Genomic DNA, 12,505 nt, shown 5'->3' with positions numbered 1-12,505 from the left:
AGCTGAAATCAAGAGACCAATGCTTAGCCAATTGAGCTACCCAGGCACCCCCAAACTTTTAACACCTTAGCAATCTGATAAACAACAAAAAAAGAGATGCTTTGTTTAAATTTCTCACATTTGGATTTATTGTAATATAAAATATAAAAATATTATGTATTGAATCACTAATGACAAACCACTAAATACGAAACAAGTAAATAAAGCAGTACTGAAAAGGAATTTAGTTTAGAACTTTCTTTTTTCTTTTAAGATTTGTTTATCTGAGAGAGAGAGAGAGAGAGAGAGAATGTGCACAAGTCAGGGGAGGGGCAGAGGGAGAGGGAAAGAATATTCAAGCAGACTCTGTGCTGAGCATGGAGCCCTTTGTGTGGAGGGGGGCTGAATCTCACAACCCTGAGATCATGACTTGAGCCAAAACCAAGAGTTCAAAGTTTAACCAACTGAGCCAAGTTTTGGCTCAAGTCATGATCTTGACCTTGGTTTGTTTCCTAGTGTTTTTTTTTTTTTTTCTAGTTGAAAAAAAAATACGTGAGTAGGAGAAAATAAGATCCAAGTAGAACAAGAAGACCTAATGAAAAGTGAGCTTCTCCCATGGTCCAGACAGACCTCCAGTCTTGATATGCCTGCTAATAATTTCTGGTGTATCCTTCCAGTAAATTTCTATGCATACAACATATCAATTTTTTCATAAATGGAAGCATATTCTGCACACTACTGGTGCCTTGATTTTTTTCAGCTAACATATTGTATGGATTATTCTAAATCTTCATATATGGGTGAACCTCATTCTTCTTAACAACTGTACAATATCCTATGGTGGCCATGCCACAATCTATTTCACCTGTGCTCTGCTGAAGAGGACTGAGGTTGAATCCATGGTTTGGGTATGATATATCCACACAGCCCTTTACAGTACATGTGCGAAATCTACTCCTGAAATGGAATGGCTGTGTCATAGGATTTTTGCATTTTTAATTTGGCTAGATATTCCAAAATCGCTTTCCAAAAAAGTTGTACCATTTCACACTCCCACCAACAGTATATGGAGAGGCTTTTCTTTATTCTATCAAAAGAAGCTCTTTAAAGATTAGCAATCCCACATGTACTACACAAAATAAAACTGTCCCAAGGAGGAAATAGATTTGTAAACAAAAGACCCAAATTACATAAATTAGAAATCCTCAAAGTAGTCAAATAAGGTCCATTGATATGAATCTTTCTTTGTGATGACTTTGTAGGTCTCCATTTACTCTAAGATCTTTGTGAACCACACCACCTCTGGCAATTTTACCCATAAATTACCATCTACGAAGGAGGTGACGGTTTCAACACCACTTAAGTGCTAATACTGAAACAACTTTCTAGCACATTCTCCCATTCTGAAGCTTGAGTTTATTCCCTTTCCCAAGTTATTACCAGGATAATTTTCCATTGCCCCCAAATAACCTCTGCCCTGAGCCACCATCTACACAAAGAGAAAGTGACCACATGCACTGCCTTTCATTATAATGCTGCCTTCAGGTTATATAGAACTTCTCCACCAAAACTCTTAACATGTTTGTATATGTTATTTCATGTACCTCCACAACTTCTGACTGAGGTTGGGAAGGTGTGGTTGAAATCTGTGGAGATACATGCAGAAGTTATTTTGGCATCTTCTACAGCAGCCACAAAAACAAGATCCTGTGTCAAGGTCCCAGGATTAACAAGGTGGATCCAAGGAAACTAGGTAACAGGACTTAAATTCAGTAAGTGACATTGCTTATTTTAGTCTCTTCTGGGTTTCCTCAGAATCTGTCAGTGACCTTTAAAATGCAGGTCAGGACACTAAGATGCCAGACCCTCTTCCAGCGTGAGTCGTTAGCAGGTGATCCCATGCTCTGATCTGGCCACCTTAAATTTAGACACTGAGAGGATGGGTTCCCATGCTCAAATATGGCCATTTTAACCCTGCCTCCAGGTGATCTGGTACATGATTCCAGTGTGTTAAAGTAGGCTTTCCTAAGCATTTTCCGAGGCAAATTTACATTAGGATTCTTTAGCGGTCATAAAGGTCTATTCAAGTAGGGCAGCAGTTTGGCTGAGAAACACTACAGTTCTGAAAGGGACTACGTAACTCCTAGAGGGCCTTGTTTATTCAGGGGAGTGACATATACTGAGATACTTGATACTGGGTTCCAGGCAGTGACAAGAAGGTACCTGTTGCTGTTCTAAGCTCTCCAGTCCAGACACTGTCTCCAGTGCAGACATCATTTGTCTTGTGCAAGGCCTCCACTAGCCTACCTGGATGTCCTAGGGCTGAGCCTAACCAGAGCTGAGCCCAACTCAGAGTCCACTGTTGCCCCTGAGGCCACCATTCCCAAGTGCAACCAACCCTGTGGCCTTGGAGCCCCATTGAGTAGATTCTGAAGTTTTTGTACTGCTCAAGGCTCCCCAGCCCGAAACAGCATGACATCTTCAATACCAATCAAGGTAGAGCTAGAACATCCCCAGGCCTCCAGAAGAAGGTTGAGGGTAGGAAAAGGAAGGAGGAGGAAAGTTAACCTCTATTCCGTGCCTTAAGCAATGTGTAACATCCTTGGTGACAGGTACTAGTGTAGCCATTCTGCAAAAGGAGAACTTGAGGAACAGAGAGGTTAAATAATTTACCCAGAGTCACAAAGCACTTTAATGTCTATGTAGACATCTTTTGATTTGGCCTGCTTTGGATTCCTTCCCCCTTCTTAAGTAACAGTACCATCACTTCCAGGTTGAAATGGGACACCCCTACCACCAGCACCATCCCACTCAGGGGTATATATGTGACTTAGAATTGGCTAATCAGCAACCTCTCCAAGACCTTTGTTGTACCCCTTGAAAAGAAACTCTATCCTTCCTCTACCCATCCTTAGTACTAAGGATCTATGAGTCTAGAGCTACTGAGAAAGACTTCTTAGAGTGAGGCCAACAGAGAAATAGAGTGGAAAGAGATTTCCAATAACATCTTTTGGGTGCCTGGATATTGCTGTGCCTGAAAGCAAAACAACTCCCTGGATTTTTCAGTTACATGAGCCAACATAGCCTTTACTTATGCTATTTTGATGAATGTAGTAAGCTTGAACTTGAACCCAGGATTGTTGGACTCTAAAGCTAATGATTTTTACATGAAACAGAACACCTTCCCCACATACAGTCCTCACTGAGCTGGCATTTCCTAAGGCCATATTCACACTCTAGTTGCATGTTTCAGGTGGAGAACAAGTCCAGTGGAGTTCTGGACTTGAGGACATTTCTAGTATTGCCCCATTGAAAAAGTCACCCCTCTCGACAGATACACACACACACACACACACACACACACACACACACACACACATTCCTCTAGAGTTGATGGCTGAAAAAAGCTTCCCTTAGTATCTGATACCCAGTCATATTCTGGGGTCTTGGGCTGTGTTGCAACCCACCAAAGCTGTGGTGATATGGGCCCCTTAGAGGTGCCAGCCAAGATCTTTCCAATTGTACACATATGTAGGGACACTAGCATTCCTTAGGGGGTAGAGGGGCACCAGCAATTGTCACAGTGTTTCTGGGAAAACATTGCTGGAAGATTATCTCAGTATGGGATGCCATAAGAAAATGCCATAAGCTGGATGGCTTAAACAATGGAAATTTACTTTCTCACAGTTCTGGAGGCTGGAAGTCCTAGATCAGGATGCTGGCAAAGTAAGTTTCATCCTGAGGCTTCTTTTCTTGGCTTATAGATGGCCTCCATCTTGCTGTATGTCCACATGATCTTTTCTTGCATGTGCTAGACAGAGGGAGAGAGAGAGTGGGAGAGAGAGCAAGAGAGCATCTAATGGTGTTTCTTCTTTTAAGGATACTAATCCTGTTGGATCAGGGCCCTAACCTATTTCAAAATATGGTTATGTCGGGGTTAGGGCTTCAACATATGAATTTTGGTGGGGCGGCACATAAATATTCAGTCCATTACACAGATGCACTGGAAACCTTCATTGAGGAGATGTAAAGAAAATGTAGAACAGACTATCCAGAAGAACTTGGAGGCAGTTGGTGTTCTTTCTCAGAGCCTAGGCTTAGGCACTTTGCAGTGATCAGGATAGATGTCTTCTGAATCTATGCTTCTTTGTTGTCTCATTATAGGACAGAACTGGGATTCCTCTTTTGTTTTGGTGGCAATGTATGTCAAGGCTTCCTGGATTCAAGATAAATCCACATGCTAAGGTTGTGGTATCCCAACTGGGAAAACTAAATTAGTTAACTGAAAATGAAAAATAGGAAAATTAAACCAGCAAGTTCTCCAAACATATTGGGCCAATTTAAAACCTAGGTTAACATTGATTTATTGTTTTAATAAGATTCCTGTGTAAGGAAAAATGACTGGTCTACAACATAAATAAGTGTGGGAATGTGTTTATTTGGCTGCAATATGCAGGAGCAACAGGGCAAATGACTCCTTAAGTTTCCTGCATTTTTTTTCCTTATCTTTAAAATCACTGGACCTTAAAGCATTATTTTTTACCTAAGATGAATGTCCCCAGAATAATGTTAAAGACAGTTAATATTCTGAGCTCTGTCTTCACCAAAAATGACCCACGGAGGGAGATCTCTGATGGGGGCCTGAGGAGGCACTGGTCCATGGTCCTCCAGCCAGGATGATGCTCAGAAGAGGACAAGGGGAGAGACAGCTGGACATTCTCCCTACCCCAGAACCAGCTCCACCTGAGGTCAGCCTGCAGCACGAAGCTGTCACTGAAGGGCTGAGGTTTTTAGGAGCCAGTGGGACCACTTTCTCCTCAATAAGTCAAGTGCATCTCAAGTCCAGAAAGCTTGTCCGGTTCCCCTTGGCCTCTCTGGCCAGCCATAATGCAGAACTATGGTCAAGCATTTGAGGCTCTCACACTGAACACTCTGGAGGAGGTAGTTATGTGAAGCTACGCTTCCGTCTGACAACAAGGCCAGGAAAAATGGCCCAAAGTCACAGCCAAGGCGCAGACATTGCATGGCTAACCTACCACCTCGAATATCACATGATCGTCCCTGACTCTGACAGCATGGAGGCCAGAGATGTGAGGGTCATTTCTGGGGCCTTGCAAAGAGGTACAGAGCCAAGTACCCAGAACCCTAGGCTCTCTGGAAATAACTTCTTAGGAGCAACAGCCTCTATGAAGAAGGCATAGAGTCTAAAATGAATTTACCTTTGTTTTTTTGTGTTTTATTTCTTGAGCTGAGTGGTGGATACAGGGATATATTTTATATTTTTCCCTGTCTCTTTTTTGAATGTCTTACATATTGTATACATTTAAGAAATAAAATTACATTACGAAAAGAAGACATCAAATTAGGACAGTCGGGATACTTTTGAAATTCAATCTGATTGATGAATTTGAGGGGGAACTGAAGAGTTATATGTGTATAAGAAGTCCAGATAAGATACTTTCCATCCAGGGTATACAAATTTAAGTCTTTTCTAAGGGCAAAAGAAATACAATCCATCAGCTATTGAGTCAAATCCTAAAATATTAGCAATAGACTCTTCTGCTCCTTGTTTGGACCCAATGGAACAGGAAAGCTACTACTTTTGTCTTTTTGCACATAGAATGGATTTAATCATTACAAAGCTTATTTTCATTCATATAGTTCTCACACACAGCCCCAGAAAGATGATGGCCTTTTGCATTTTTCACTCTGGAGGATGAAATCATGGACACATCACAGGAGGCTGAACACACTCTGGAAAGGGGCAGGAAGGCTAGAATTTGAAACAAAGACATTTTGTTCCACAAACCCTCACTCCCCACCAGAAAGGCTTTGCAATAGCACTTAGTAATCTGGTGTGTATCAGATGTTAGATAAAATTAATTGGGAACAGACATTTATCATTATTGATTTGTATTTGATGGGCATTTGTAACATGACATTATCAACAAACAGCAGAAGATAAAAAAGGCTGAGGAGTAATGGGGACTGGCAAGGTTTCATGAAAGGATGTAATCTTTATCATGAAGCACTTGCCCACATTAACAAGTCCATGAAATTGATTTCCATGGAAAATGCTTCTGAAGAAAACCCAAGGACATCTTTCAGAATTACTGAAACTGCTATCTCTTGGGGAATGTCTCTGCCTATGTACACATGTATGTGTTTTTAATTCAACTATTTCTCACTTTGGCTAATAAGGAGGTCTAAATAAAAAAGTTAAGGCCGAAAGGACTTGTTATATGCCATAAGCTCATATTTCAAATAAATTAAATGTGGCTCCATGCACTGCTCCATTAAAAGTACTGACTTCAATGCGATTAGGTTGATTAATGACATACCAGTTAATAAATGAAAATAAAGTGAATATTATTATATGAGAAGAGTTGATTTGGGCGGTGGGGGGGGGGCAGTTAAAATAATACAATGGACCTGTTTGATCAGTATATAGCCCAAATAACCCCCTGGAGAAATGTAGTGCTGACCTTCAGAAGTATTGTGTGATTGGGACACTTCAGTGGCTCAGTGATTGAGTGTCTGCCTTTGGCTCAGGTCGTGATCCCAGGGTCCTGAGATCAAGTCCGCATCAGGCTACTAGCAGGGAGCCTATTCACCCTCTGCCTATGTCTCTGCCTCTCTCTCTCTCTCTCTCTCTCTCTCTGTGTGTGTGTGTATGTGTCTCTCATAAATAAATAAATAAAATCTTTTAAAAAACAAAAAAACCCAAAAGAAACAAAACTATGGTGTTACAGATATGGTGGGAAGGAAGGGCACCAGCTCGGGAATCAGGTAGATTTGGGTGGAATTCGGATACACCCTTTACCAAATGGGTGACTTTGGGCACCAGGCTCCTCATCTGTAAGACAGGAGTAATAACTACTCACCCAGGTGGTGGTCGTGAGGGGGAATGAAGCCATGTATGCAAAACTCTGAGCCCAGAGGCTGGCACACATTAGGCATGGAACTCAGAGTTAATTTCCCTTGCCACCTCAGGAAAAGATGCTTGTATCTAGAAGCCTCATTGTTTCAGAAGAGAGTCTAGGTTTTAATTTGTTGTAACAGTGAGAGAAAATAAAGTAATGGGATTTTATCAATAGTTTCTCCCCATGGCTCTCAAACCCTTTATGAGCCACTTAGAGTTCTTGATTATAACTGTAGCAGCCAGCATGCAAAGGTGTAGCTTTTGCAGTTGTAAAATATCGAAATGTTTTCTTACCATTTGCTAAGTTATCACATCACTGAGTCCTGATGTGACCACCCAACCACCTTGGAACCCCTCATCCTCTTTGATCCAGCAACTAAAGGGTTGATGCTTACTCATTAGGGTGGGCAGGATCTTAAGAGTTCTGGCTAGCTGTCCATTTGAACACACTGGAATGTATGACCACACCCTACTGGTTTCTAAATATTTTAGAATCACTGTCTTTTGTAACTGGTTGTTTCTTCACACACCTCTTTGGTCCCTGACTTATTTGTGGGAGAGCAGAGAACTTGAAGTCACTCTCCCTTGGGGAGGTCCCTTGGGGAGGTCCCTTGGGTGGACCAGAGCTGGCTGTCCTGGCTGTAGTCTCATCTACTTGGATAGTTTCCCCTCTTAGCCCCAGCTGCTCTGGGGTCACTTTTTCCTGCAAGGTCTGTAACATAAACCCAAAGGATATAACTGAAGTCCCAGCCTACAGGGTAGTTTTGTTTTGAAGGATTCTGAACCATGAAAGGAGGGATCTCAACAACGTGGTTTCCTGTGGGTGGGCCTGTTCTGAGGCGGCTGTCTACCTCCCTCCCCCAGGGCATATACATTCTTGGAAGGAGCTGAGAGGGCTGCTCCCAGACCCAGCCCAGGCAGACACAAAACTGGGCGGGTTAGGTCCCTGTTTCCCTCCAATGGATCCCTCTTCTGTTAGTCACTCCCTCCTAGGGTGTTATTGTAAAGAAGCCCATGAATCTACATTCCCAACAAACACTGTCTTTATTCATTCCACTAACATTTACATACTTCATGCAGCAGCCTCTGTCCTCGCTGGTTTTTAAATATTATTAGATATTCTTGTGATTAATAAAACACAAACTTATCCAAAAGAGTACTAAACTCAGACGCTTTTGTTCACATGTTATTTTTGAATCAACGGATACTAAAAGTACTAAAAGCTACCATCATGTGGAAGGCTGTAACATTTGACATTAACAAGAGGTCCTCATCCCAGAAAAGTTGGACAGTATTGTAGCTCATTATGGGCATGAAAAGGAAGTACATAATTTCACGATTAGCATATTAGTTAAAGAGACAAAAGAATGCCAACTCACCCCTCTTCTGCATGGGAGGCCACCATTCCAGTCTGTGGGGGTGATCCTACTTCTCCATAACTGCAACGCAAAGAGGAAGTTTAGGGTAAATCCAGAGATTCACAGCCCTCGGGAAAGCATGCCCACATCTAAATAGGACTTTCACAAGCAAGAACATTGATGGCCGCTGAATACAAGTATGTCACCACCTCTGGGAGCATGAGATCTAGGGGGGCTAAAGGCCAATCCTATTCGATTTGCATCTTCTCCTCCCTCCCTCCTCAGCCTCTTGCCCTCCTGTTCTTTTCTCCTCTGGCTGGTCTTCAGAAAAGTGTTGGCAGGTGGCATCCAGCTGGGATGGCTGCCAGGTTTCTAGATGGAGGAGCTGTGCTGCAGCTGTGTTGGCAGGGTAAGGCCCAGAGGAGCCAGGGTAAACGAATTAAGTCCTGATTCTCCATGGTGAGCTACGGGACATTTCTAACGCACGGGGGCAGCTGCTGGCTGCCTCGCATCGGCTGGTACTGACATAGCGCTGCAAATAGAAACAGCAACAGCGATGGACAGGAAGAGAATCACCAGGCTAGAGCAATGCAGGCAGGGAGACACTTGGTCTTAAAACCCCAAGACAAATGCTTCTTTAGAAATTCTCAGTATTTGATGATGTTATAATACACCTTCAACCAAGCTGCACTATTTTGAGCAAACATCCCATAATCTTTCTCATCTAATCTCCAATTGGCAATAATTTGAAGGAGTGGCCAGTTTCCAAGGGCAATATGCCAGGTCTCTACAGAATTCAATAAAAGGGCAACTGGCAAAGTGAAGGTGACAAATGTATGTAGTCTTCTGTGTCTCAGATCCAGAAAACATTACTCTTTCCTCAAGAAATCAGAAGAGTTGTGACTAAACAATGGAGTAGTAGAGGGTCCTCCAGACTAACCTTAGCCAATCTTTAAAACTTCCTCAGGAGTGAAGTTCTGACATAAAATATGAATATATTTAACAAAAATGCGGAAAATTGTTTATGCTTTGATATCATTGAGTAATGCCACCCCCTCACCACCAAAATGCCCACATCCCACTCCCTAGACCCTGTGCATGTGTTACCTTACACACCAAAGGGACTTTGCAGGTGTGATCAGGAACCTTCAGATGGGGAGATGGATCTGGATTATCTGGGCAGGACTGATGTAACCACAAGAGTGCTTCTAAGTGAAAGAGGGAGACAGAACAGCCAGTGTCAGTGGTGGGATATGAGAAGGACTGGACCGGTCCAGCTGGCTCTGAAGATGGAAGGTCATGAATGTAGGCAACTTCGAGAAACTAGAAAGGGCAAGGAGACAGATTCCTTCCCAGAGCACCACTGATATCTTGACTAAAGAATTCTATTTCTTTTAGGATTAAAGACAGTCTCTTTCATATAGAATAGGTCCTCTGGCAACATTTAGTTATGATAGCTTTCAAAAGATGTTATTTTTTTCTTAGATCTTCTCAACAGGGAGGTACATATCAAACCCTAATTACATTAGGTAATTGGTAAATGTGACACAAGGTATATTCGCAAAATCTAAGTCACACAAAAAGTAGATGGGCCCCTTGGTCTAATATGGGTCACTGCCATGAGAACTTAACTCCTGTGCCTTACTGATTTTGGAAATAAGCAACTGTCTAGATAAAACTCTCTTATTTTCCCACCCCTGGATTCTGAAATATATCAGAGATTCAGCCTTCAGAAATGGTTAGCACATCAGTAAAATCAGTATCTCCGAGAATTCAAGATCTAGCATTTTACTGGCACAAAATGAAGGCATGAGATTTCTCCAAAGTTACAGCTTTTGCAAGAGGAAAAGGAATAAAGACACTTTTACTTGAATTGTTCAGGTTAAGCTACTATTTTCCCAGGTGCATTTCAATGGCCTTTTTTTGGGCCAGGTGTGCATTTTATGTGACGTGATCTCTAATTTCAAAAGGTTCAGAGTGAGGAAAAAAATACCTATCATTGGCCTCGTGTCAAAACATAACTCAGTCTGGTATATAACTGAAAAATATAAGCCAGGGTAAGATTGCATGAGAGTATGTTTTCCAAATTCTATCCCTACTGAAATTTCTTTGCAAGTCAATTGTGGATCAGCTGCAAGTAATCCCAGGCGCCCAAAGGCATGATGTCGGGGGAATCACAATAAACTGGAATTGATAGGGGTCAGGACCAGAGGGATGATCCAGCTACAGCACTGGCCTCTCAGGAAGAGGACCAGGACCAGAGGTAATGAGTTGGGAACACGGGAAGCTTGGGTCCCACGGAGATGGCATTACTATCCAAATCGTCTAACTGGTGGATGTTATCTCTGGATGGAGAGAATATTCCTTAGCACATGGATAATAGCAATGCCTTGTAAGCAGTAATGGAGTCTATGCGGATTGAAGCACAGCAGCTTCAAGCTGGGGTAGAAGGAGGTAGGCGTGTATATAAAAACAGTATGCAGCTCTGTAAAGAGAAAGGGGTAAGTAGATGGTCATGGAGCCAAAGTAGGGGGCTGGGGTTCATGTCAGCTCTAGGCCAAGGAGGAAAGAGAAGTTCATGAACCAGGACAACAGCCCCTTGCTACGTGGAACACATGCACAAAGAAAGTTACTTAAGAAAAAAAAAAGAAAAAAAGAAAGTTACTTAAGTAAACTGTGACTCCTCCAGCAGCAGCCACCAAGCTTAAGAACCTAATTCTAGGGATCCCTGGGTGGCGCAGCGGTTTGGCGCCTGCCTTTGGCCCAGGGAGCGATCCTGGAGACCCGGGATCGAATCCCACGTCGGGCTCCCGGTGCATGGAGCCTGCTTCTCCCTCTGCCTGTGTCTCTGCCTCTCTCTCTCTCACTGTGTGCCTATCATAAATAAATTTAAAAAAAAAAAAAAAAAAAGAACCTAATTCTAAATTACATGTGCGCTCGATGTGGGATCCTGCCTAAACTCAGCTTGTTCTGAGTGGCTTAGGGACAGCCTCTGGTAGGACCTCCCCATTGGGAACCATCAGTCCCTGCAGCTGAGCAGAGCTGGTGGCAGGGTAAAAGGCATTTCCAACGATGTTGGCTTCATTCTTTACCCACCCCCCCTCCCCCGGCAAGAAGCTGCAAGAGTTTGAATTTCACATCCTTTCTCCAGTCTTAAGGCTGCTAGGTTCCCATCACCATCAACATTTCACTTCGCGATTCAATTAAGTGAGCCTGGAATCAAAAATGGAGACAGTTAAAAAAGTCCCCATAACATTTAACCCCCGGGTTTGGCCTTGCACGTGCTTGGCCCCAAAGTGGAGGCGGGCAGCTAATAAGAGATGGATCTGAGGAGATGGCCAAGGAAGGGAGGAAACAAAGTGAACATTTTGAACCAAATCAGAGCAAATGAATCAAAGCACAGGAGTCAGAAGGGGTCCACCGGAGAGGATGCACCATGTCTGTTCAGGGCTCCCTGAAGACTCCTAAAGAAAACCCGGCACCACAGAGAAGAAGACACGAGGCCATAAACATCCCAGCTCTTCCAAGCCTTGGAGGAGCCCTGGCACAGCGGAGCTCCCCAGGGACAGACAGGCTTCTGCAGACAGGCAGCAGGAGAGGCAGGCTGCGAGCAGGCCATCAGCTCTCCATGTTACCAGGCTGGGGAGAAGAGGTTTGGGTTCTCATGAGAGGTCTTTTAGGTTTCAGACCTGATATATTCCTGAACACAAAGGTGGCTAGTCGTACACTTGAATTTAAGGAGGTGGAATGTGCTGGAAAAGTCTGCTTGGGGATTTCTGCAGGAGCTCGGAGCTCTGTGTGGGATGTTGGAAGGAGGGGAGAAGAACATGTGCACAGAACCTGGCCTTCAGGGCTGGGGCGGCTGGTTAGCAATCTTCTTGTCAACCTCTGATTGCTGCTGTTTCTTAGATTCTCTTTTCTGTTCCTTCTCACCACCCCTACTATAGACCGGCTGGTGGTGGGGGTGGGGTAGGAGAAAGGCAGGGGGGGGGAGTGCAGAGAAAACTCACTGATCCCACTGTTGACCACTTGCCTCTCCCTCAGGAAGATGCTGATCTTGAACTTCAAGGATAAACAGGGCCTGTGGCTCACACAAGACTTGGCCACTGAATTATTAGGTGACAGGCCAGATAATAGCTCCTTTCTTTTTTCCAGGTTCCCTATTGGCTTAGCTTACACTAGCCTGCCTGTCAGGCTAAAAGTCATATGGGGCTTTGTAAATAAAAATGCCAGTTATGAAAATACA

The 12,505-nt window shown here is 43.4% G+C and overlaps 1 long non-coding RNA gene across 2 annotated transcripts; it reads right to left on the bottom strand.

Annotated features, from left to right (window-relative positions):
• Positions 1-214: 214 nt before the first annotated feature.
• Positions 215-12,165, bottom strand: LOC144320099 (uncharacterized). Of its 2 annotated transcripts, none has more exons than XR_013385682.1 (4): positions 12,100-12,165; positions 9,367-9,467; positions 8,281-8,340; positions 215-4,261 (listed from the first exon to the last, which is right to left on the bottom strand). It is a non-coding gene; the product is annotated as an uncharacterized LOC144320099 (long non-coding RNA). The 2 variants fall into 2 exon arrangements; XR_013385681.1 differs by having other exon boundaries at positions 9,376-9,467.
• Between the last annotated feature and the right edge of the window lie 340 nt (positions 12,166-12,505).

The sequence above is a fragment of the Canis aureus genome, chromosome 9 (assembly GCF_053574225.1).
Source record: "Canis aureus isolate CA01 chromosome 9, VMU_Caureus_v.1.0, whole genome shotgun sequence".
Lineage (NCBI taxonomy): Eukaryota > Metazoa > Chordata > Mammalia > Carnivora > Canidae > Canis > Canis aureus.
Note: the sequence above shows the minus strand (reverse complement) of the source record. Positions and strands in the feature narration are given on the sequence as shown.